Below are 27,580 nucleotides of genomic sequence, written 5' to 3' on the forward strand. Positions count from 1 at the left end.
AGCTCTTTAATGCAGTGATTCCTCTTGCAAGAATTTATTATGCAGATATACTTCAAAGTAGAAAATGGCACACATAAAAGCTAAGCAGTATAACAAATTTTTAGTAGCAAAATCCTGGAAATCAAATTTATCTTTAGCAAAATGGATAAACTGTGATGTATTTGTATGCAATTTGAAAGTCATTGTTAAAGTTGTTTCCTGTTATGAAAGGTGGAAAATCTGTATAGTTACTTGTGTTTCTGAGGCCCAATCCCAATGTGTGTTTTGGGGGTTCCCTACAGCACCAAGAAATGCTCTAATAATTCTCTGGACACCAAGTGGATGTCCTACAATTCAACTCAGTTCTGACATTATTTACTGGGAGGTGGGAGGTACTGTCAGATTCCACGGGTTAAGGGCTCAGTCCGACACGACTGCCTCCTCTCCAACTTGAGAGACTCTAGTGTCCCAAGGCCAGGTTGGCTATAAAGCCGAGGTGATAGATTCAACCTCCAGCTCTTCCTCTTCCCTGGAAATCAGGGGTGGGACTGAAAGTTCCATTTCTATTCAGGGCTGGTTTCCCTGGCAACGAGCCCTGTCCTCAGCTGCCTTCTGAAAGTTACCTCATTCATATAACCTAGGTGTGGTGGAAAGGGGCTTGTTGTGAATAACATGACATCCACTTCACGTTTTGGCTCTGAAGTGTTTTCAGAAACTCAGGACAATAGACCAACTATTAGGACAAAGATGCTCCCATTGCTTTTATCACTCAGGAAATTCCAAGGGTTTTGGGAGCTCTAAGCCAGGAACTATGGACAAAGACCAAATACATGTTTCTTACAAATCATAATATAACAACAGTATGATAAAATGCATAACAGTTTATATAGTATTTTGTCATTTATGAAAAACATGAGAAGATCTGGATGTGTGTGTACAGGTGTTTGTTTGCTGATACATACAACGAATATGTCTGAAGAGATTTAAAAAATAGTAAGCTTTTTTCTGTGTAACTGTATTAAAGGACCAGAAGTTAGAGTGTAAAGAAAAATTTCATTGTGTACTCTATTAGTCTGATTGGACTACCCCAAGACAAAATACCACAGACCAGGTGGCTTAAACAACAGGAATTTATTTTCTCACAGTTCTGGAAGCTGATGTCCAAGCAAGATGCCAAAAGGGTCGGGTTCTGTTGAGACCTGTCTCCATGGCTGTAGATGGTTCCCTTTTCATGTCCTCATGGCTTTCGTGTGTGTGTGTGTGTGTGTGTGTGTGTGTGTGTGTGTGTGTGTGTGGTAGAGAGTGAGAACAAGAGAGATCTGGTATCTTTTCTTTTTCTTATACGGACGTTAGTCCTGTTGGATTAGGGCTTCACCATATGACCTCATTTATCTTAACTACCTCTTTAAAGGCCACATCTCCAAATACAGTCAGTGAAATAATAGTGATTAAAAATGATGAAGAAAATTGTTAGTTACAAAGTAGAGAGGAAAGAGATTCAAAATAAGAGAAACTGGAATTCCTGAAAAATTCATACAAATCTGTAAGAAAGTAATGAGTACATCAGTCAAGTAACTAAAAATTAGCCAAAAGTCATATGAATCATTGATGCGAAAAGTGTAATACATGGAGTCATTCTCATCCTATACTGCTGGGATTACATTTGTATATACCTTAGGCCTATCTGTAAAGACATTTGACAATTTGCTCCTGAATCTTAATATAGTCATAACTTTAAAAATTACATATCTAGGAATTCCATCCAGAAGAAATTATGTACAATATGGAAAAAACATTATAAGTAATGGCATTATAAGCAATGATGCATATATATGCAAAAACATATCTACATTTATATATGTGTATATACATATATAAATATAAAACAATGCTGTAATTTATAATAGTGGGAGTTGGAAATGAGGTAAATATTAAAGTAATAGAATAAATTATGGTACACATATATGATAGTGTATATGCACTCATTAATATTGATAATGGAAATTTTAACTATGATATGTTATTTTATAAAACATGCATTTTGCAGAATTATATCTATTACATTTACTGAAGTGTGTCGATTTACATAACTAGAGAATTGCCTCCGTTCCACTTGAGTTAACCACTCTGATGGATCTGCTTTGAATTTACCATCATCTGAAATTTATCAACTTCGGAAATCTCTTGGAAAGAACAATTTACTCTTGCTCACTTATTCCAACAATTTAGTCATAATATCTTAGATTATTATTTCATCCATTCTCCTTATTTCTTAAATTTCCAAATTTAGGATAAAATTTCCTTGTATCGCTGTCCTTCAATGGTTAGGTGATAGAATCCCACCCTGTTTAAATCAAACTATTTTCTATTCTCAGACCCTAAAATAGTCCCTCCCTCTCTCTATGTCTGTCTCTCTTCGTCTCTATACACACATATAACCTGAAGTATATATATACACATATATGTGGAAATACATTTATGAATTAGTAAATAAATCATTGTCAAAATTTCTTTTTATTGAAGAAATCTTTAGACCTCATTTTATGGAAACAAAACTAAGTAAGATTAATTAACTTGCTTAACACACTCATGAGTAAAATAGAATTCAAGTTAGCCCAAACCTAAAAATTGTACTCTTTCAAATACATATTCTCTATGCCTCGATTACTTATGCATTATCAACTACCCAGTGCAGTTGTTAATATGGAGAAAAGTAAAGATATGGTGTTATCATGTAGATGCATTGGAAGAGCATCTAACCTACAGTGTCACATGGAAAAGAAAGATATTTCAGAAATGGTGATGCCTGAGATAAGTATTGAAGGATGACTAGAAGTTAGCCAAATGTAGACGTTTGGAAATGCTTTCTAGGAAGATGAAGAAGGTCAAAGAAGTAAGAGAAACATGACCTCTGTGGAACAGACATGCTGGAGTGGCCTGTGTTCAGGGCTTCTGTAAGGGAGTAGTTAGAGGTGAGTTTAGATAATTGAACCAGTAACTCATCATGAAGGCTCATAAATGATATTCTAAGAATTGTTCATTTCATCTTGAATAATGGACTGTAAGATCCCTAAACATTCTTGGTGCAAGCCATGGTTGTGGTGAAAGAGGAAGATTAATCTAAATATTATCTGCTACAATTTCTTCAAGTCCAGAAAAACCCAACCAAGACCTCAGAAGGAGTTTCCATCTTTTCCTGTCCTGGGCTCCTGAGAGGTATGAAAGGATGTAGGAAAGGATGCTGAAGGAAGACTAGATCAGAAGTGCCTTTGTGTTTATTGATGACACTGTTTTAATCAGATGCCACTGCAGGAGTAACACAAGTGAGCACTCTAAACCTCTTACCTTCTGGCTCTGGTAATATAAAATTTCGACCTATTTATCTATTCAATGCTGGCTGACAGTCTGCATGGACTTATGGACGGCCTTTATTACTGTGAAGATAGTCATCTTTCCTGAAATATCTCTGTGAATTTTAACAACTACTTAAAGAATAGTTCTGTTTTGGCTGACCTGCTGCATCACAGGCAGTCACAACACTCTAAATATCTATTTAATGCCATTTTTTTTGCAATACAGCAATAAAGCTTGAGTCAAAATCTGAAATTTCAATTGACTTGTTGGTATTTCTAAGTCAAATAAAAATTGTGAAGGAGCTTCGGACTCATCATGAAAACTCGATTTCTTTAGGAAATAAAGACTTGACAGGAAAAATCAGTTTCACAATAGACATCGTGTCATTTCAAATCTATTTTCAGCACCATCTGTCACCATTTTATCCATTATTTTCACTCTAGATTATATTTTCTCATTGAAGATCTCAGTGTAGGAATTCTCTTAAAGGGGTCACATGAAGGTTAACTAAACCCTCAGTGATAGAAACTCTATAAAGGAATTTGTTCTCACAGATTGTCATTTGGTGATTTTTAACTGGCACTAATTTGACAGGCTGAAAATTAAAAGAAAATGTGAGAGGATTGAAACTTTTAGTTACATATATAATTTTCAATAGTGACTTGCCACAAATAAAAGATTGCTCTTTAGTTTCTAATACTAAAAAGGGGAAAATAAAATATTTTGCTATATATATAACATATATAATTATTATAATTAATAATATATAATTTGTAACATACATAATATAGATATTTAAGTGAAAATATTTTTCAGAAAATGATTTATTAGCAGCATATATTGTGAATAATCGAAGACGTTGGGCTTCAGTAACTTGAATAAGAAGGAGTCCTCTGAGGAGGCATTAATTTTATCCAGTTGCAAAACTTGATTTATTAAACATGATGTCATTTTTCCTGTTTTTTGTTGATAATCATTCACATATGTAACCACTTATATTTAAGAATTAGACAGAATGTTTAGTGCTTAGAATCTGTTCCTCAGAATAGAATTCTTAGGATGCTACTGAGGACTCTTCAGTACTTGCCCCATTTTACCCATTGATCCACTGTGTTAGTTTCTACTCTCATTCTGTAGTTTACTTTTTTTTTTCCTTTAGCATTTATCATGGATTTTTTTTTTTTACTATGCATTTTACTCTGTCTTGTTCATTGTCTCACACAAGGATATATGTTCGTGCAAGCAGATTTCTATCATTTCTATTTGTTCACTGCTAACCTTAGAACCTAGAAAAATATCTGGAACATAATGGACATTCAGTACATATTTGTTGAATAAATATGTGCAGCAATTTACCTTTTGTTGGAAGAAACTGTGATCCAGAGGAATTGAATTGTCCAAGGTTAAACAGCTAGTCTGTGGAAGTTTCAGAAACACAACTAGGTTTTGTATACCTAGAACAGTACATTTCCTACACTGTAAATTCTTCCATATGTAATCCATGGACAATATACATATACATGCACATGCACACATGCACATACACAATATATTATACACATGTAAAAATTTTGAACAAAAACTTTTCTCCTGCCCCCCCATAGCACATACCCTCCCCAATGTCTATCACCCAGCCAACCCATCCCTCCTACTCCCCACCAGTCCAGCAACCCTCAGTTTGTTCCTCATATCAGTGAGGTCATAAATCAGAGGGGACATGAACCATGAGAGACTATGGACTCTGAAAAACAAACAGGGTTCTAGAGGGGAGGGGCATGGGGGGATGGGTTAGCCTGCTGATGGGTATTAAAGAGGGCATGTTCTGCATGGAGCACTGGGTGTTATATGCAAACAATGAATCATGGAACGCTAAAACTAATGATGTAATGCATGGTGACTAACATGACGTAATAAAAACAATAAATTAAAAAAAACACTTTTCTCCTGAATTTATTACAAATATTTTTCAAGAAATATTTTCTAATGGTACCACAATCCAAGAGTACTAAAAATGATTTGATATAACAAAAAGTAAAATTCATTTGTTTAAAAATCTTACAATGAATCAAAGTTGCCACTATATATTATGGATATGTTAGAAGTTTAGGAGACTATTGGATCAAAAATGACTATAATAATCAGTGAATTTTGTATCTACATCTAGATATACTACATATGTATTTATATGTATATATATGCCCTATATATTTATGTATATACATGTACATTATATGTACACTTATATATACACATGCTATGTATACATTCACACACACTGTTTATACATATATAGACACATACATAATATGTAGGCACACACTATACATACGCACAGTACCAAAATTACTTTGTTAATTTGAGTAGTAGATGAATAAATCTTTTAACTATAAAATAACTTATTTTTAAGTAACTTTTTGGTACGTATTTTTCCTTTCCATTTCTGGTTATCATTTGTTGTCACTAAGAAAAAGTAAAACTGCTACACAAATAAAAGCCCTCAATATCTTAGTAGAATATCCTTTAAATTTCTGTTTTTTGCCATGAATGTAGTTTTTGTGTGTGTGCTTTTCCTTAGTTCAAACTTAATCAAGATGAGAGGAAAAAATAGTCCTCTTTGGAGGTAAAGTGCAAATCAAGTCCCTTTCTTTTGCCCATGTAGTCTAGTCCACAAAGTACTGATTTAACTTCTTGACATCGTTCTTCTTGCTTCCAGCAAGTTTTTGATTATTCTTTGGAGATTTACATAGTCTCAGTCTACATCATGCTATTGAGTTTCCACCCCCATGACCACAGGGGTTGCATCATGTCATCCAGGCCACTGTTTTCTTTACATTGGACAACTCATCTAGGTTGTCTCCTCAAAAAAATATATTGGACCGTTGAAGTGATTGGAAAAGAAGCTTCTTTTCTATTTGATGGAAATGTGGAGAGAAAAGTCTCTAGAAACATCTGGCAGCCATCTTTCAACAATGAGGATAGAAGAAATCCATCAGGAGAAGTGAGCTAAATGGAACAAGGGGATGCAACACATCTGGATCCTGTTAATATCTTTTGTATCTCTGTATTTACACTCCAGATCTAGTCCTGAATCTGTCAATAAACTGAATACGTATAATTCCATTTTGTTAACCTTAATTTTCAGTGGGATTTTTCCCATTAATTGTCACTTACAATTAAAAGAATATTTAGGATCCAATATTCTTTTTTTAAAAGATTTTATGTATTTGAGAGTGAGAGAGAGTGCACAAGCATGGGGGAGGGGCAGAGGGAGAGGGAGAAACAGACTCCGCGCTGAGCAGGGAGCCCAATGCGGGACTCGATCCCAGGACCCTGGGAGCATGACCTGAGCTGAAGGCAGACGCTTAACCAACTGAGCCACCCAGGTGTCCTAAAATCCAATTTTCTTGATATTAAAGTTAAGTTACATGCACAGAGTTACAGAATAAGTACTACATTTATCTTTAGAATAACTTTAATGGAGTACATATTTTTCAGATGACGTGTTCTTGCTCTTTAACTTAGGGTGGCTATTATTTTCAAACTAATGTTCTTTATGAGTAGATTTGTAAATTCTCTCTCATAACACTGAACATGTGTCCAAGAAAGTTGGTGAATGTGGTGGTAGCATTGTTATCTACCTGTGCCCTTGCCATTTGAGCCATTACTTCTTGATGAGCAAACAAGAGTTCCCAGAAAACATTGAAATCACCTATTTGGTCCATGTTTCTGGGAATAAACTATGAAGAAATGAGGATATGTTTGAGTGGCTGCAGAAGTGGACGCTGTGCCTCCATTTTAACAAATTCAGGCTGTCTTCTCACATATGTTAAGAGCATTAGAAGCTTAGTGACCTGACCTTGTAGGTGTTCACTCAAAAATGTTCACTAAATCAACAAAGAATGTCCCATGAATATTCTCTCTCTCTTATATTATCACATTTTCTATGTCTACATGGTCCCTCTGAATCCCACAACTCAAATTTTCCTCCTGAAGTCCAGCATTTGGGAAGTCTCTAGATAGATTTTATATATGCAAATTTTCATGGGCTTCAGCATGGTCAGTGAACATAATCATCCTTTCCCCCAGCTGTTTCAGTAGGTACATCAAAGACAGGGAGAAATTCCTATGCAAAACAGGTATGTGTTCTAAGTAGAAGGGGGCGGGAGGATTGAGAACAATGGGGTGGTTAGAAAGGATCTCAAAACAATTATCTGCTCAAGGCAGTGGTTTATTTACTTCCTTTTTTATTTTGTTTTGTTTGTTTCAAACTAATTTTATTTTCTTTTTGATTTTTTCTTTTTTTAATTTTCTTTTTTTTTATTATGTATGTTCATCACCATACATACAGTACTTCATTAGTTTTTGATGTAGTTTTCCATGATTCATTGTTAGTCCAGTGATGGGTATTAAGGAGGGCAATGAGCACTGGATGTTATACTTCTTTTGGTTGTGCTAAAGATCCAAAGAAAAAGTACTGCTTTGCTTAATTTCCTCACAACATCCTTTGTTAAGTCTCAAGACAACATTGATATAATCACTTTTACTTTTCCCCTTACCATGATAAAAGAGTATTAGCCACCATTGTATTCTTTCTACATAATCCAAAAAACATGACCAAATTCTCTTTTATAGTCCCTGGGTTTTCTGAGAATTGCAGTGGATACAAAGATGTTCAAAACTAATTTTGTAGGACATTCCAGTATACGTGAAAAAAATAAAACATTTCTAGAATACTTTTATTATATCTCAAATAAAATAGAGTAGAAGACATAAGTTGAACAGATGAACTTTTTTCATATCTAAAAATATCCCCACATTTATGATGGCAGGTCAGTTGAGATTTTGCTTATATGTTATTATATGCTAGTATGACTATTTAACTGGAATACAAAATAACATAATTTATTGTCTTAGAGCCATTTCTCAGACCAAGCTAAAGAACTTTAGGAAGTAAAAAGCCAAATGGTTGGTGATAATTATAATGCCCCTGTAGTTTTATAAGATTTTTAGTCAAATATATCAACTAGACTATGTTTTATTAGATAGCAAGGTCATCAAAACTTCAGACTAAATTTTCCTTCCTCTGACCTATTTATTCAGTTTTGAAGCAAGAACCACTAAGAGCATAACAATTATCAAATCTATATTCATGTATTACTGTAACTTTTATAAATCCAATCAGTTGATTTGTGAATGCACTGCTTAAACTCTGTAATAATCTACAAGAGATGCTTAATTACTTAGTTTCAAGGACTCTATAATACTTGCAGTCTTAAAAACTTACTTTGTGCCCAGAGGGGATAATTACTAAACGATATATTAATATTTAGGGACATTTTATGTATATATATATATACACATATATAATATGTATATATAAATTATATATAATTATATATATATATATTTATATATTTGCTTCCAGAAATATTGTTATTGCCCTCATGTGTGGAGAGAGTTAAGTCATTATAACATTATAACAAAATTAGCATGATAGATGAACCAGAATAGATATTTAGGTACTAGATAACTGCCACATCACAGAATGGGAAGGAAGTTGTCTTTAATGACAGGAGTAATGGACCTTCTAAAAATTATTGCTGAAAGTTGGAGTAGAAAAGGCCATCACTGATTCCTTAAATTTAAATATAGTTTAATACTGTTCTTATCTTCCAAAAATTTAAAATAGGTGATAAGAGTGTTTTCTTTCATTAAAAATGGTAAAGATAGAAATGATGATAGAGACAGAAATGTGTATATATGTTCTCTTGACAAATGGGAAGCCTGGTTTTCAGACTGCATGGATGCTACCTGTTTACTTTTAAAGTGTTATAAAATAGCAGCTTTGAAAAGCTCAAGTTGTTGTTAGTACTTGTTTGTTTTTAATCACTGGGAATGTGATTAAGGATGTTAACTTTGAGTCTATTGTAAAGACTAAGATCACTGGATTCTTCTACATGATTTTTCCAGAGTAAATTTAAAAATATATTTGCTATGCTATATCCTCAGATGCTCAAAGTGAGAAATAAAAATATACTCAGAATATTCTGAATTAGACTTGACTACACTTGCTTAGACTATACTAACAAGACACTGGATTTGTACTTTCCTTATTCTAAGAAATGATACTGAGGAAAAGCTGAGAAGTATCCAATATTAGTAAATTGTTATAGTCATATAATTAAAAAAATTGTAAGCTTTGAAACTTGTGCTTTTGAAAAAAAGAGTGACAACTGAAAAATTCTTTTAAATTCTGTGGACAATAAGAGAAAATAAATAGGAAAATTAGCAAATGCACACTGTATTTAAGACGAAATATCTCTTAGGTTGCTGAATTTTGATGGTTTAATATTATCTGTAGTGTAGTGAATTTCTAAGTATTCTGTGCTTAGAGAACTTTGGGTTCATTAACATAGAAGTCAAACAACAGCAACAACAACAAAAGGAATAACACTTGCTAAAAGATAAATCAGGACCCATGGGAAAACACAGGTTAAAGAGTGGGTTCATGAGAGACATGTGCTGTGCCTGAGAGCCATGGCTGGTTTCACGTGGCCAAAGATGTCAGTGAGAACCACTCTTGGGCTCATGAGGATGTACCAGTGCCTGGATCCCCATTACCACCCAGGAGAGAGATTGCAGTAGTGATATAAGGCTGATAACCTAAGAAAGTAAGTATATTAGAGTTTCAGGGTGATTTTGAATAAAAATTATATAGGTCTGGTAACATCCACCACATTCTTTCTGCCATCTGACAAGATGTGAGCTGGCACTGACAGATTACTGTCACCATCACTCTAGCTGAGGTCTCCTGTGAAGACCAAATAGAATTGAGAAGCTATACTCAAAATCCCCCATTGAACACCCCTAGTCAATGTTGCCCAGATGTTTCTTGGTAGATGTTATGGAGACTCTATTCTTATAAAACTTATAACTCATATAAGATTTGTATGTTAGCATGTCCATTTTTTGCTAGCCTTCAAATGAAGCCTTGTGTGATTACCTTACTCAGGAGCATCTCTGGAGTCTAGACTGAAGGAAGTTACCGTGTTATGGAATTGTGACTCAAGCTCCATGAAAATAAAATGCCTTGCCTATAGTTTGCTTTTTGCTTTTCTTTTATCCCCCAGTGTGCTTGTGTTGATGTAACGCTGTTGATAGCTGTTGATATTGCTGATATCTGTTCCTCAAAAAAAAAAAAGTTGCATTTTAATAGATCAGTATTCCTAGAGAGTAAATTTCCATTTACAAACCACAGCAAGGCTCTTAGAAGACATTTTCTCTTCTAAGGGCAGATATACAGCATCTCATCTTTCCTCCTAGACCCACACATACTGCTGTGAGATAAATATTATGTTAAAATGACTTTGGACAAGTTCACTACTTCCTAATGCTCTCAACCTAATTTATAAACTCTGAAAGCATGGGTTGTTTTCCACGTTACAAATTTTTTTTAATAAACTGTTTTTACAGCATTTTTAGATATATAGAAAAATTCTACAGCAAGTAGAGAATTCCTATGTAACAACCCCCTCCTCAACCACACAGTTTTGCCTATTATTAGCATCTTGCATTTGTGGGATACATTTGTTAATAATGATAAAACAGTATTAATAAATTAAATAAATTAATATTAATAAATAATAATAAACTAAAGCTCATAGTTTACATGATATTACATTACATTATAATTTACTCTTTATGTTATACAGTTCTTTGACAAATATATAATGTCACAGTAGCATATAGAATAGTTTTACTGCCCTAAAAATGCTGTATGCTTCACCTATTCATTTCTCCCTCTCCTCTACTCTACTCCCTGCTAACCCCTGTCAACCACTGATCTTTTTCCTATTCCTATAGTTTTGCCTTTTCCAGAATACCATATAGTTCAAAACATACAATCTGTAGCCTTTCCAGACTGGCTTCTTTCACTTACTAATATTCATTTGGTTTGATAGCTAATTTCTTTCTCTTGTGGAATACTAATTCATTGTATGACTATACCACAGTTTGCCTATTTACCTATTGAAGGTGATCTTGGATGCTTCTAGGTTTTGGTGATTATGAATAAAGTTTCTGTAAACACCCATAGGACAGTCAATTTTCACTTTATTTTGGTAAATATTTAGGATGATAATTACTGGATCATATGATAAGCTTTGTAAGAAACTACAAAAAGAAAAGAAAGAAAGAAACAAACAGGAATAATATGATAGTTCTCAAAGATGAAAAAGGTATAATTATGGGTTTTTTGTGTCTGGCTTTGTCATTATATCTAACGTCATTCAAACCTACACCTCTCTTTTCCAGAAGGTAGCTTACTGAAGATAATTTAAAAATCAATACTTATAATTTGTTTTGATTCAAGGGGCATTATTTCCCATGCCTGAAAGATTTTCTCTTTGCTTACTAGAAAGCAAGGGCTCATCTGTCAGTGATGTAAATCATTGTTTTCTTTCTGCTTTGTCACAATTTTCCATTCTTCACAATTGACTAAATATGCCCATTTCCATCATCTCATCTGATGGTAATTGCTAAGGTGCTATTCTGCTTTCCCAAGACTTCCTGTTCCCAACATTAACAGTAAGAAAATTCTCAGTGTGGGGTGCCTGGGTGGCTCCGTAGTTAAGCATCTACCTTTGGCTTAGGCAATGATATCCAGGTCCTGGGATCTGGCCCTATATCAGGCTCCCTGCTCAGTAGGGAGTCTGCTTCTCCTTCTCCTTCTGTCCCTCCCCCTGCTCATGCTCACTCTCTCTGTCTCTGTCTCTAATAAATAAATAAAATCTTTAAAAAAAAAAGAAAATTCACAGTGAACTGGCAAAGCTAGAGGTTTATGTTGGTGGAGTTTCCCCCTTCTCAAACTTAATCAAAAACTTTGAATTTCTTAAAAAATGTTAAATAGATAATGGAAGTATAGAGCAGCTATTTTTTCTCATAAATTCATTAGAATCCATCAAGGCTTTCAATAGAAAATTTATTCCAGAAAGTTAATAATCAATGAAACAAAAAAAATCAACTGTGACTTATAATGTAGTTGTTAGATACACCTTGACCTGTGAAAATATTCTATGTAATATTTAGTAGCATTGTATTTCAATCTTAATTGAATATGGTTTGAACTTTTTGATATAGATATTTTCAAAGTTTTACACCCATAAAACAAATTTTCCCCTAGAATAACTATTGTACTCTCACATAGACCTAAGAAACCCAATTTGGGAAACTTAATTGGCTGCCATATTAATGCAAAAGATGTTCTTTGAGGGCTTAAACAGTGCAGGCACTAATTTAATCAAAGAGAGGAAAAACAAAATGTAGGTATGAGCACGTTGTAGTTGGAAAGTATTAAAAGGTCTAGCTTCATTAGAATGGAAGGGAGTTCTGTCTTAAACTTCAGTGTAAAAGAAAGTAATTTACACAATCAGGGCCAGATAATGGAAAACTTGACATGCCAGGCTAAGGTGTTTTGAGCTTCACCCTCTAAGCAATAACGTTTGTTGACATGATCATATTTTATGAAATTGATCTGGAGATAGAATACAACATATATTAGAGAGGAGAGAACCTCTATGAAAGGAAGTAAAAAATGAGGTGAAGAGAGTCTAACCTAGGATGATAGAAGGAGAAACTGAAATGAATCTGAGTCAATAAGATTTTGTAAGAAGATGGACAAAGGAATGACAGTGGTCATAAAGTAGTGCACATGTGTTGCAGAAGAATAAAGGGATAAAAGTAATTAAACACCTAATATATATCAATAATTGTTAATAAGCTTTCACTTTTCAGTTAAACCTCATAATAACTTATAAACTTATGAAGTTTTTATTATCTACATTTTCTTAGATGTGTAGCTGAGCATCACAAGGTGTAAAAAGTAAAATATTTGCAGAGAGGATTATGAACCCAGATATTTTCACTCTAAATCCAATAAGTTTTTCTCAATGTAAGACAGCTATTTTTATATTAAAATGAAATAAATAAATGATCAAACCAGGCATAATATTTCTGAACTTGGTAGGAAGTGTAGATTTTAAGATTACAAATAATTGCTTTACTTGTTTTTTCTTCAATTTGTATTTCTTCTGTTACTAGACAGACCAAACATGGTTTTGATCCACTTTTAATTTTTCATTGGGTCTTTTTTTTAATCTTTTGCATTTGAATGTCTATATCTGTATATGCATAATTAATATATCAATTATTTTTACCTATTTTGTCAGAGTATTTTTATTCATTTGTAAAAGATATACAATTTAAAAATATAAACTCAATATCTAATTTATTACAAATATTTCTTGTTCTTGATTTACTTTCAGTTTATACTATTTGGGATGATTATAAATACACATTTTTCTTTGTTTTCAAAATATTGTTTTTTGGTGAATTCTTCATAGTTTTATGTCTTCAAAGAAATAGTATAGTGCAATTTTTCTTAAAATGAGAGATGTTGCTTGTACACGTAAACTGTTCTGAGTATAGCTTGCCCATTTTGGTATCCCTCCCCATTTTGAATCCTTTCTTTCCCAGGATGAAGCTCAAAACTACATTTTCCAGCATCCCTTGCAACTGGGTTGTATAGAGAAATTTAAACCATTATACTTTGTCAGAATAAGAAAGATGATGTGAAAGTTGAATGAAGCTGAATGGCTCTTCTGGCAATGACAGTCATGTAGTCATTTGTTTTCCTCTGTAGCAGCTTGGCAAAGGTTCTAGTGTCTGTAACTGTGACAGTGTCAAGAGGGATTTCTACTGGAACAGTTAATAAGGTGATCGGACATTTCTCCTGACTACATCTCTTCTGATTGATTACATGGCTCGCTATGCATTAAGAAATTATATTTAGCTAACTAATACTTTGATCTGAATCTGTTTCTGCTTTGTCTAAATCTATCTGCAAATAAATTCCAACCAATACAAAAAATCTTATAAAATATGATTCTCTTCTCAAAGAAGATACAAATGTGTGTTTTGTAGCAGAGACTACTGCTTTTCTCCTAATATTCATTCCTTATATTTTCCTAAGTAATAAAAGCTTGAGTTTTAATTACATAAAGTACTTTCTAGAATAAAAATTCCCCAATTTCCTTGCAGTTAGAAATGGCTAGATATACTTAAGTGAATGTCCCATTAGAAATTTTAGTAGCTAGGGGCACCTGCGTGTCTCAGTTTGGTTAAGCGTCCAACTCTTGGTTTCAGCTCAGGTCATGATTTCAGGGTCATGAGATCGAGCCCTGGGTCAGGCTCCACATGGAGCCTGCTTAAGATTCTCTCTCCCTCTCTGCCCCTCCCCTGCTCATGCTCTCTCTTAAAAAAAAAAGAAAAGAAAAGAAAAGAAAAAAGAACTTTTAGTAACTATAATTAAAGGGCGGATGCACACTCCTCTTTATCATTTGTTCATCCAGCTGAACTTCGTCAACCACAAGAAGGCGACTATGTGTTGAGGATAAGGGGGCAAGAAAATAGAAGGAATGTTTGGTCACTGGTAATTGTAGATTTACCTTAATTGACATGAATTGCTTCCTTCTGGATATCACACATGTGGAAGAGAAATAAACCTCAATTAGGAAAGACTAAAAGTCATTTTCATTCTTTAAAACTTCTTCCATCGAAAGGGAAGGTTACCTTCCTTTTTCTTGAGGAGAACACTGGCAGCAACTTCTTCGACCTCTGCCGCAGCAACTTCTTGCTAGACACATCTCCAAAGGCAAGGGAAACAAGGGCAAAAATGAACTATTGGGACATCATCAAGATAAAAAGCTTTTGCACAGCAAAGGAAACAGTCAGCAAAACCAAAAGACAACTGACAGAATGGGAGAAGATATCAGATAAAGGGCTAGTATCCAAAATCTATAACAAACTTACCAAATTCAACACCCAAAGAACAAATAATCCAATCAAGAAATGGGGAGAAGAGGGGCGCCTGGGTGGCTCAGTTGGTTAAGCGACTGCCTTCGGCTCAGGTCATGATCCCAGGGTCCTGGGATCGAGCCTGGCGTCAGGCTCCCTCCTCTGCGGGAAGCCCGCTTTTCCCTCTCCCACTCCCCTTGCTTGTGTTCCCTCTCTCACTGTTTCTCTCTCTCTGTCAGTTAAATAAATAAATTAAAAAATCTTAAAAAAAATAAAAAAATAAGAAATGGGCAGAAGACATGAACAGACTGCTCAACATCACTCAGCATCAGGGAAATACAAATTAAAGTCACAATGAGATACTACCTTATACCAGTCAGAATGGTTAAAATTAACAAGTCAGGAAATGACAGATGTTGGTGAGGATGTGGAGAAAGGGGAACCCTAATGCACTGTTGGTGGGAATGCAAGCTGGTGCAGCCACTCTGGAAAACAGTATGGAGGTTCCTCAAAAAGTTGAAAATAGAGCTATCCCATGACCCAGCAATTGCACTACTGAGTATTTACTCCAAAGATAACAAATGTAGTGATCTGAAGGGGCATCTGCACCCCAATATTTATAACAGCAATGTCCGCAATAGCCAAACTATGGAAAGAGCCCAGATGCCCACTGACAGATGAATGGATAAAGAAGATGTGGTACAGGGTGCCTGGGTGGCTCAGTTGTTTGAGCGACTGCCTTCGGCTCAGGTCATGATCCTGGAGTCCTGGGATCAGGTCCTGCGTCGGGCTCCCTGCTCAGCAGGCAGTCTGCTTCTCCCTCTGACCTCCCCTCTCTCATGCTCTCTCTCTCAAATAAATAAATAAAATCTTTAAAAGAAAAAAAGAAGAAGATGTGGTACAATGGAATATTACTCAGCCATCAAAAAATGAAATCTTGCCATTTGCAACAACGTGGATGGAACTAGAGAGTATTACGCTAAGTGAAATCAGTCAATCAGAGAAAGACAATTATCATATAATCTCACTGATAGGTGGAATTTAAGAAACAAGGCAGAGGAACATAGGGGAAGAGAGGAAAAAATGAAACAAGATGAAACCAGAGAGGGAGACAAACCATAAGAGACTCTTAATCTTAGGAAACAAACTGAGGGTTGCTGGAGGGGAGGGGTGGGGAATGGGGTGACTAGGTGATGAACATTTGGGAGGGTGTGTTGTGGTGAGCACTGGTGTTGTGTAAGACTGATGAGTCACAGACCTGTATCCCTGAAACAAATAATACATTATATGTTACTTTTTTTTAAAAAAAGAAAGTTCTATGATTGATTTTACTAACAGAATATGATGGAAGTAATTGCATGCTGGTTAGCAGAACCAGGTCTAAGGGACAGGTGGCATATATTTTCTGTCTTTTGGTAAAACTTATTCTTGAAACACAACTTCCATGCTGTAAGGAAGCCCAAACAACTCCATGGAATGATCACACTGAAAGGACCCAGGACTCCTGAAAGACTCAGCTGAGTTCTCAATTTCCAGTCAATTCCAGAATGTTTGCTCTAGAAAAAAATCTTGGAAGTAGACCCTGTAGCTCCAGTGAGTTGCCTCAAATGACCCCCCTTGTAGCCTAACAGTATATCTCAGCTGTTCCTTGCCCAAATTGAGGAAGAAAGGATAAGCAGCAACCAGAGGAAAATACCACGTGTTTTAGGCAAAATGTCAATAAGATATCCATATTGACCTTGTTTAAAGATCCCATAAAAGTGCCTAACATCTGCCAGTCCCAAATATTATACCATCATGTAAGGACTCAAGTTATGTCAGAAAATTTCTGCACCCATAGCTTATCTCCCCTTCTCCATTTTTTTTTTTTTTTTTTTTTTGCTAGAATAGGGATGAAGTGTCAAAATATGTTAGGACACTTAGAAGTACTTCCGGGGAAGAAAGGAGGTCAACCTTGTCTATTTCCAAAATACAAGTTTCCTTTCCAACTAAGGAAAAGGAGAAGCATGAGTATTAAAACATGGTCAAAAGCTTTATAATTACTTTTATTTAGAATCCATCAATACAGTTAAATATATTAAGAAATATATTAATATATATAATTCTTAGGATAAAACTTATTTGCCAAGATAAAACTATTTTTCAAATTTCACCATAGATGTAGAATAAATTTTCTAAAAATGATCTCATTTATTTAGTGAACTATGCTAATTATCTGTTTATTTTTATTTTTAATTTTTGCTAATATCTGTTTATATAGATGTTTCAAATAAACAACTTCTTTAAGGAAATTTGAAGCATGAAAAAGCTTCTGAAAAAACTTTAAATGTACTTATATTCTAACATTAATATAAGTTAAATAGTGTATTGTTTGATTTAGCTTATTGTTCTCTGCCTGGTTTCATAATCCAGAAAACAATTTAATCTCTGTTGAAATTCAAAAAAAAAAAAAAAGGAGAAAAAACATTGAGTCATTGAGTTTTTCTCTGATGATAAGTTTGAATAAATCCTATAAGATTTATCTTTTAAGTGACTGTTATCATTTTCCACACAGCTGACAAACATTTAATTTTCTGTTCCTTCTAATGGTGATTAAAGCAACAGCTCATTTTCATTACAAACTTGTTGAGTTTAGCATAAAATATGTTACTATTCCATTATACTGCACCTATATGATTACTACTTCATGGAGGTTCTTTTGTTCGCTTTTTTTTTTTTTTTTTTTTTTTTTTCCCTTTTTTCCTTTAACCAAATTTTTTTTTATTCATGGAGTTTCTTTTGTTCGCTTTTTTTTTTTTTTTTTGCTTTTTCTCCCATTTTCCACTTAACCACATTTTGTGACTGTCCCAGTATTTATTTAGGATACTATATTTTTTTTCTTATTGATTTAGTGATATCAGTGAGCATAAGCCCCTCAAAGTCTCATTAGCTTGGATCATGGGGGTCTCCAACAAGACAGTCAATCTAGGGATGACCCTGGAGTCAATAAAACAAGTAAGAAATTACAGAATCCTTGTTTGGGTACATATGAAGGTCTTATATTTTCTTATATTTAAGTTTATTTGATAAATGAAAGAAATCCAGCTATATAATTGATATAAAACAAGGTGGCAAAGAAATATTAATAAAAATATTTTGTTATTGCAAAGCTGATAACAAAGAAAAAGAAAAAACAAATCAGAAATTCATAAAAAGGAAGAAATTTTGAAGAGAAAACTCATTAAAAACAAATGCACTGAATAGAACATTAAAAATATAATTTTTGAAAAATTAATTAAAACAGGAACATTTTGAATAGATGATTGTTTTAAAAATTTTATTAATGAAAAGGAATAACCTATATGAAGACTACAAACAAATATATTTCTTGTTAATTTGACACAAAATACATCAACACAGATAGCATAAAATATATAGTAAGAAGCCAAGGCAGTCAGGATGTCAACAACAAATTGGTTGATGATTATTGTCTACTCAGAGTACTTCATATTATTCACTGTACCAGTAAACTTGAGACACTGTAAAATCTAACAGATATATGAAATAAACTAATTGCACTTCAAATTTGATCTTAAAACTTTACAGAACATCACCTATAACAAGTTATTAAGCCAACATGAACATTTTACATTAGCAATGATATAAAAAAATTTGATCAAGCATAACAGAAGTTTATATTATCTTTCTTCTCTGTGTGTAAAAAATTAATATTATCAAACATGAAATGGTCATCAGAAATTATGGTCAAAATGTAGAGGGAAGAGGTGGTTTTATGTTTGTTTTTTTTAATTCCAGTATAATTAATGTACATTGTTATATTAGTTTTAGGTGTAAAATGTAGTGATTTGATTCTGTACATTACTCAGTGCCGATCATGGTGAGTGTACTCTTAATCCCCTTCGCCTGCCTCACTCATTCCCCCATCTATCTTCCTTCTGGGAACCACCAGTTTGTTCTCTATAGCTAGTCATGTAGAGGAAAGAATTTCAATAGCTGTGCCACTAATTAATTAAAAAATAATTGTTATTTTTCTGAATAATGAGGTATTTGTAAACATTTTTAAATTAATTTGTTATATTTTTTCTAATTCTAAATTGTAATAAATCATTTTAATCTAATTCTTTATTTTTAATTCCATATTATTTTCTTAAAAATGCTCTTGGATTAACTATTATTGCAAAACAGATTACCATAACTGTGTCAGCTTAAAATGCACACATTTATTATCTCACAGTTCTTTGATCAGGATTCAGAGCATGGCTTAGGTATGTCTTCTGGCCAGAGTCTGATGGCGTGTCAGCTGGACTACATTCTCATCTAGAGGCTAGAATGGTGAAGAATCTCCCCTTCCAAGTTCACTCAAATTCTATCTCATGAATTTGACCTAAGAAGCAGAAAAAAAAAAAAAAAATACTGTCAACCTGAAGGTAAATAGACAAAGTTTTGCATCGAGGGGAATTGCCTTCATCCCTTTTTTTTTTTTTTACAGATTTTTATTTATTTATTTGAGAGAGAGAGTGAGTACAAGTGGGGTGAGGGGGAGAGGGAGAAGCAGACTCCCCACTGAGCAGAGAGCCCAATGTGGGACTTGATCCCAGGACCTTGAGATCATGACCTAGGCTGAAGGCAGATGCTTAACCGACTGAGCCACCCAGGAATGCTACCTTCATCCTTGATACCTGTTAGCTAAGATTTGGGCAAATCTCTTTTTCATAATTATTCGGTATGGCAGATCATTTTGCACAGATTCTCATTTATTTTTCATTGTTGAGAAGATCTTTATGTCATCTCTTCTACTACCTCAATCTGTTTTTTGAATCTCTGAACTGATATAGTATATAAAGATTACTTTTAGAGCATGTATTCTTACTAGCATTCTTTCTGGGTGGGTCTACTGCAACTTATTTAAGGTTGATTTTGAGCATTGCAGTGTCAGGATGAAATATCATCTCCTATCATCTCTTCGTAGTTTTTCTGAAATAGCTAGGAAATATCTAAATGGATGTAGGTAATAGGTGCTGAGAGCAAATCAGATATAATGCTTGTGCAGGGGTAGGGTTCATAAGAGGCTGGTGGTTACTGGGTAATAAAAAATTGTCTGCACCCATGATTGTACAAGCCAGTGATAGCCAACAAGGGTGGGAAAGATGCATCTTCTGGAGTTTTACTGGCCTCATAGTATGCTCTATTCCTGGGATTACAGTGTTTTGGGACACCAGTAGTTTTTCTTGACAGTTTTGTTAGCTTTATGGGTAGGGGAAATGTCACTCACATAAATATCCAAATGTACCCATACTTCTGGCTTGAACTTTTGAATAGCTTCGTTTAAATAATTTATTTTTATTTTTTTAAAGATTTTATTTTTATTTATTTGACAGAGAAAGATACAGCGACAGAGGGAACACAAACAGGGGGAGTGGGAGAGGGAGAAGCCGGCTTCCCGTCAAGCAGGGAGCCTGATGTGGGGCTCGATCCCAGGACCCTGGGACCATGACCTGAGCTGAAGGCAGACACTTAATGACTGAGCCACCCAGGTGCCCCGCTTGGTTTAATTTAGATAAAGCTGTGCCTAAGGCTACTTTACAACTATACAACCAGTTCCAGAACAATGTTAGAATATATATATATTTAACTGGATAGCTATAATTGTATTTAAGTTGGGAAGCAGATGACAGAGACTAAGAATATTAGTCATTGGGTAAACTATGAAATTCCTTGTTGGAATCAATTTCATTCCACAAGATTGGAGAGAAGTTGGAAAAAAGTCTGGTTGGATAGTGAAATCTTGAACAGCTATTCTCATAAAAATTGTAGGAAGAGTATTTTTACTCTGTAATAAACACAAAATAATCAAAAGTTCAGAAGTTATTACATGTGATAGCTCCTTATTTTGTCACCAAATCATGTTTGCCATATTTGACCCATTAATTTCTTCTGCATAGAGAATTAGCATAATCTCATATTTAGTAAAATGTAGCCTATTTAGCTATCATCAAGAACAAAGCCGTGCTTTAGATTTGTCTCTTAATTGCTGCTCTTTTCTTTTCTCAATGTTCTTTCTTCTGTGCACTCCAAAAGACACATCTTTTAACTTTTAACAGATTCTCAAAATAAATAGCAACTTGTCATTGTTTAAAGGCTTATTCTTCATCTCCCAAATAATTAGAAATATTTGAAAAGCACTAGAAAATACACAAATATAAAAAATAATATATACAATTTGAGCAAACTCAGAAATCATAAATACATAATAGTGTTTACAAGCTTCTTTCTGAAAATATGAAGTCTAACTGCAAAGCCAGTGTACATAAAATCTATAATTTAATTGGGAAAAAGTCATAAAGATCAATGAAAGAAGATTTTAAATATAATCTGTGCAAGTGATTAATCGTAAGATAGTTTTATCATGTTTTCCAGTCGAGAAATAGCAGCAGTTTATACTTTAGCTTATTTTAAAAAGTTAAGCATAAAAGTGTTGATATATTAACTCTATAGATGTTTGGAATTAGACATTAACCTAGGACAATAATGTTATTTTTATTTCACTAAGAGTGAGAATTATGGAGTAATTACTCTGGAGACTTCTCTCTATAATTAACATTGCAGATTGAATCCATTACACCACTAAAGTACACTTAAGAAATTAATACTTCAGAAATCAAAACAAAGATAAAACATTCCTAGAACTCTTGGAGGAATTTGTGCATGTGCAAGCATTTCTGCTCTTCAGTTAAGAATACAATTTTACACAGTGCACCTCAGTGTAGGTGCCTCGGCTCTGGGTCCAGATGGATCACAGATACACATCTAAACTTTTCTGCTTTGTAGCACTGATTCAGTCAAGGCACCATTGACTCCAAGTCCTCAGTACTTTTATCTGTAAAGGTGGAATAAAGGTATCTATCTCTTATGTTACCGTAAGTGTTAAATTATGGGTAGATGATAACTATGGAGTGCTTAGTGGGCAGTAAAAGAGTAAAAGGACCTTAGTAGTTATTGTTGATGTTCATGTTATTTCTCGTTCTTCTTCCTCCTCTGCCTCCGCCTCTTCCTCTTCTTCTTGCCCCTCTTCCTCCTCCTCCTTCTTCTTAATATTTTTTAATTTATTTTTTTTTACCAGTCCATGTTATTTCACTGTATTCATTTCTTACAAACTCAGAGGGTTCTTTCCAAAGTGAAATGTCACAAAATAGAAGGAATGATCATTTGACCATCAGGAAAAAGATTTAAGAAATCTGATTGAATCATAAACTAATTGAGGCATGAAACCACATGTAATTCATATCCACATATATACAGTAGGTACTCTTGTATAAATTTAGCTTGTATATAATCTATAACCATTAATAGTACTAATCTAAGTAATTTAGAAAAGTACTGTGAGAGTGAGTGAATGAGTGAGTGAGTGAGTTAGATAATGATAGAGATGAAAAAATGATGTTGGGACATCAAGATAAAAGCAAAACAATGAAAAGGGTCAAGAGAAGGATATAGGTGCATTTGGGGGAAAATACTAAGAATAACTGCTTTTCAGTAATACATGTTTCAGTGGTTATCACAGGCTTCTTTGTGGTCTCATGATACAGAAGTGTAATTTTTTAGTAGCAAAGATAATTTTGGACTTTGCAGTCAAAGAATATTGGTAATAGTTTAAAATATCACTAATTAATGTGAATGCCTGATTACACCTGAAATTGATTTTTTGATTGTTTGTGTTTGGTAACAGAGCTACTACTGAATAATTCTGGTATATCATTTCATTAAATATATGTGGCCTGGCTTACCTTTATGAAAACCACTCAATTTAATTGCAAGGGAAATACTTTTTATAATATGCCTTCAGCTACAGGTACAGATTTATTCTGAGTAATTAATACTACTGTTCTCTTTCTTTTCTTCCTGTCTAAATCTTTTAAGAGACAATTGTATATCAGTGAAAATAGCCTTGACCTTAAAATATAATAATAATTATAATAATGAAGAAAATAATAAATGATAGAGAACTCTCTACTATTTATTGAACTCTTACTGTAGGACAGATACCATGCTAAACATCATTCTCACATTTTATGGATTAGGTGTAATAAATCTTTTACTAATGAGAAAATTTTATAAAATAATAGCTGTGAAAGAATAGTTCAATATAATATAAAAATAATATTTACTCAACTGTTCTACAAAACCTCAGGAGGTTTTAGTTCTTGCTATTTCCTCTGCCTAAAATGTTTCTTGCTCCAGTTTTCAAAGTCTGACTTTCTTGCCACATTTCCTTCAAATACCATCTTGAATTTCAACACCTCTTTCATGTCACTAAATATTGCCTAACATGATATTATTTCTTTATTTGTTAGTTTGTTCAGTGATTTTACCTTCAACAGAGTGTAATTTCAATGAGGGAAGGTGTGTAGTGTGTTGTGTTTGCCACTATGTCTCCAGGATGCAAGAGTGCCAGGGATATTGTTGGCATTTAATACATAACTGCTGAATGAAAAAACTGTCTGTTCTATAATTCACGTAAGGGTGTAATACAAAATTAGGTATATTGGCTGGTTATTTTTTTAAATTTTTATTGTTATGTTAATCACCATACATTACATCATTAGTTTTTGATGTAGTGTTCCATGATTCATTGTTTGTGCATAACACCCAGTGCTCCATGCAGAATGTGCCCTCTTTAATACCCATCACCAGGCTAACCCATCCCCCCACCCCCCTCCCCTCTAGAACCCTCAGTTTGTTTTTCAGAGTCCATCGTCTCTCATGGTTTGTTTCCCCCTCCGACTTACTCCCCCTTCATTCTTCCCTTCCAGCTGTCTTCTTTTTTTTTTCCTTAACATATATTGCATTATTTGTTTCAGAAGTATAGATCTGTGATTCAACAGTCTTGCACAATTCACAGCACTCACCATAGCACATACCCTCCCCAGTGTCTATCACCCTGGCTGGTTATTTTGTGTTGTCTTTGCAAATCTACCTTCCACCCTTCTCTGTGCCTTAGGTGGCTATTAAAATAAGTTCCTTTGCCTTTTCAGCTCCTTTATGGTTCCTAAAATGAGAAATACTTCCTGGAAATCAGCAAATTGGTGGAGAATGTTGGTGGAGTATTTATTGTTCTTGTTCACTGTGCCATGCCACAGGTTGACAGTGAGGTAATTATGTTCCTCTAAAAAGAATCTCTGCTCTTTCCAGCAGCCTTCTCCCAGTGCTCCAGCTCTCGTCAGACAGTTTTCATAAATACTTTATCCCCTTTAGGTCTAGGTTGATAGCTGATTCCAGCATTTTTTAGCCTCTGCATATTTCAGTATGCCTCAGTGGTTCCTGTTAACTCTGCCCATACTTTTAAAATTGATGAAGAAGAAAGTGAGAGATGAGGATTGATAGATGGACAATTGCTCACACTATAAGTTGCATAAATTGGTAGGAATTTTAATGTTTTGAAGGTAGAGTGTACCAAACTTGTTAATGGATTAGACGGGGGGTGTAAAGTAAGAAGTATAAAGGGCAATTTTTAAAATTTTGATGTGAAAAATAGAGGGGTGAGAGGTGCTGTTAATCATTTTGTGAAATTTGTGGTTGGTCAGGTTACTGGGAGGAAAATAAAAAATTCTAAGACATACTGATTTTTAAAACCTATAAAATACATAAGCCTATAAAATTCATATTGGCCATGCAATGGGATTTTTTTAAAGATTTTGTTTATTTATTTGGCAGAGAGAACAAGAGAGCACAAGCTGAGGGAGAAGTAGAGGGAGATGGAGAAGCAAGCTCCTTGCTGAACAGGGATCCCCATGTGGGGCTCGATCCCAGGACCCCAGAATCATGTCCTGAGCTGAAGGCAGATGCCTAACCAACTGAGCCACCCAGCTGCCCCATGCAATGGGATTTTTGAACTTTTTCTTTTAAGAGAAAGTGGAGGCAGGAGGGAGAAAGAGAATCTTAAGCAGGCTCCAAGCCCAGCATAGAGCCCAATGCAGGGCTTGATTTAATGGCCCTGAGACCGTGACCTGACCCAAAATCAAAAGTCATACTCTTAGCTGACTGAGCCACCCAGGCGCCCCCATGTAATGGGATTTTTAAATGTGGAGCTTGAAATAGGAAATAAGAACTTGACAGAAACAGAATTTATACATCTAGCCCTAGATGAGAGTGCATATAGGAGAGAAGATGACGAAGGGTGGAATCGTTTGCTACAGGCTTAGTGAAAATGCGAATTATTCTTACAATATAAACAAATTGATGACCAGAAAACCCTCTGTACAGACTACTTATCATTTTTAGTTTATAAATTATTTTAAAATGTATAGCTGATTGGGCAACCAATGATCCTTTTGTTGCCTCCATAGTTTTGTCCTTTCCAGAATGTTACATAGTTGGAATCATATGGTATGTGGACTTCTCAGGCTGGCTTCCTTAACTTAGTGATATGTATTTAAGGACTTCTATGTCCTTTCATGGCTTGATAGCTCATTTCTTTCATTGCTGAATAATATTCCATCGTCTGGATATAGCACAGTTTTTCCATCCATTCAGTTCCTGAAGGACATTTTAGATGCTTCCAAGTTTTGGCAATTATGAATAAAGCTGCTATAAACATCCCTGTGCAGGTGTTTGTGTAGACATAATTTTTCAACTTATTTGGATGAATATCAAGGAGTATGAGTGCTGGATTGTATGGGAAGAATACATTTAATTTTGTTTGAAACTGCCAAACTGCTTTCCAAAGTGGCTATATCATTTGCATCGTTACCAGCCATGAATGAGTTTCTGTTAATCCATATCCTTTCCAGCATTTGGTGTTGTCAGTGTTCTGGATTTTGACTATTCTAAGATATATGTAGTGGTATCTCTTTGCTGTTTTACTTTGCATTTCCCTAATGCCACATGATATGCAGGATCTTTCCATATGCTTATTTACTATCTATATGTCTTTTTTGGGGAGATGTCTGTTCAGGTTGTTTGCCCATTTTTTATCAAGTTCTTTTTTAATTGTTGAATCTCAAAAGTTATTTGTGTATTTTGGGTAACAATTCTTTATCAGGTGTGTCTTTTGCAAATATATTCTCCCCGCATATGGCTTGTCTTCTCATTTTCTTGACAATATCTTTCACAGAATTCAGCTTATCAGTTCTTTCTTTCATGAATGGTACCTTGACGTTGTACCTAAAAAGCCATCCATACCCAATGTCATCTAGATTTTATTCTATCTTATCTTCTAAGAGTTTTATAGTTGTACATTTTACATCTATATCCAAGATCCATTTTAAGTTAATTTTTGTGAAAAGTTTAAGATCTGTGTCTAGATAGATTTATTTTTTTTGCTTGTGGATGTCCAGTGTATCCAGGACTATTTGTTGAAAAGACCATCTTTTTTCAATTGTGTTGCCCTTGCTCCACTGTCAAAGATGAGTTGACTATATGTATGTCCATTTCTGGTAAAATGCATTTTTCTTAGAATTCAATACTTCATTTAAAGTGTCAAATTCATTGTAAAGATTTAGATAATATTTTATAATTATTTTTTCTAATATCTGCAGGATCTATTGTCATATCTTTTAGTGGTTTTTCCTTTATTTCCTTGATTGGTTTTATTAGAGATTTAACAACTTGATTAATCTTTCAAAGAGGCAACTTCTGATTTTTTTTAATTTTCTGTACCGAAGGATGGCTTTCCACATAGCTTGGCTTCTGTTCTACTCATTTCTTTACTTCAGCTTGCATTATTGTTCTTTTCACATCTTACATAGATTGATCTTTGTTATCTAAATGATTGTTGTTATTCCATTTTTTCCCCACTATTAGACGATTAGTAACATCTATTTTTTTCCTTCTAGTAGCTACATGACAGACTGCATGTTATGTCTTTGACTTTTCATAGACCAACCACCTTTAAACATTTTCACTTTCTGAACAATGAAGTAACTTTACACCATTTAGACCTCTCTCGCATTTTGTGCTATATTTGCCATATATTATGTCTGTACATATATTTTCAACTTCTCAAGATATTTATTTATTTTTTTATTCTGTAAATATTTATGTTTACCATACATTTAACTGGAATTCCTCATTTCTGTCTGCATTTTGTTTCCATTTAGGATCATTTTCTTTTTGCCAGAAAAAAAAAATCACCAGTGTTTTTATTTTTTTTATTTTTTAAAGATTTTATTTATTTATTTGAGAGAGAGAGAGAATGAGAGATAGAAAGCACAAGAGGGAACAGGGTCAGAGGGAGAAGCAGACTCCCCGCTGAGCAGGAAGCCCGATGTGGGACTCGATCCCGGGACTCCAGGATCATGACCTGAGCCGAAGGCAGTCGCTTAACCAACTGAGCCACCCAGGCGCCCAAAAATCACCAGTGTTTTTAAATGGTAAAGATTCAAAACTAAAGATGAAA

The 27,580-nt window shown here is 34.3% G+C and overlaps 1 long non-coding RNA gene across 1 annotated transcript in view; it reads left to right on the forward strand.

The window, feature by feature from the left end:
• Nucleotides 1-27,580, forward strand: part of LOC141370230 (uncharacterized) — a 91,725-nt gene that overhangs the window by 60,580 nt on the left and 3,565 nt on the right. The window lies entirely within an intron of this gene.

This window comes from Callorhinus ursinus, unplaced genomic scaffold (genome assembly GCF_003265705.2).
Source record: "Callorhinus ursinus isolate GAN/ISIS: 27379988/994484 unplaced genomic scaffold, GSC_fseal_2.0 scaffold1, whole genome shotgun sequence".
NCBI lineage: Eukaryota > Metazoa > Chordata > Mammalia > Carnivora > Otariidae > Callorhinus > Callorhinus ursinus.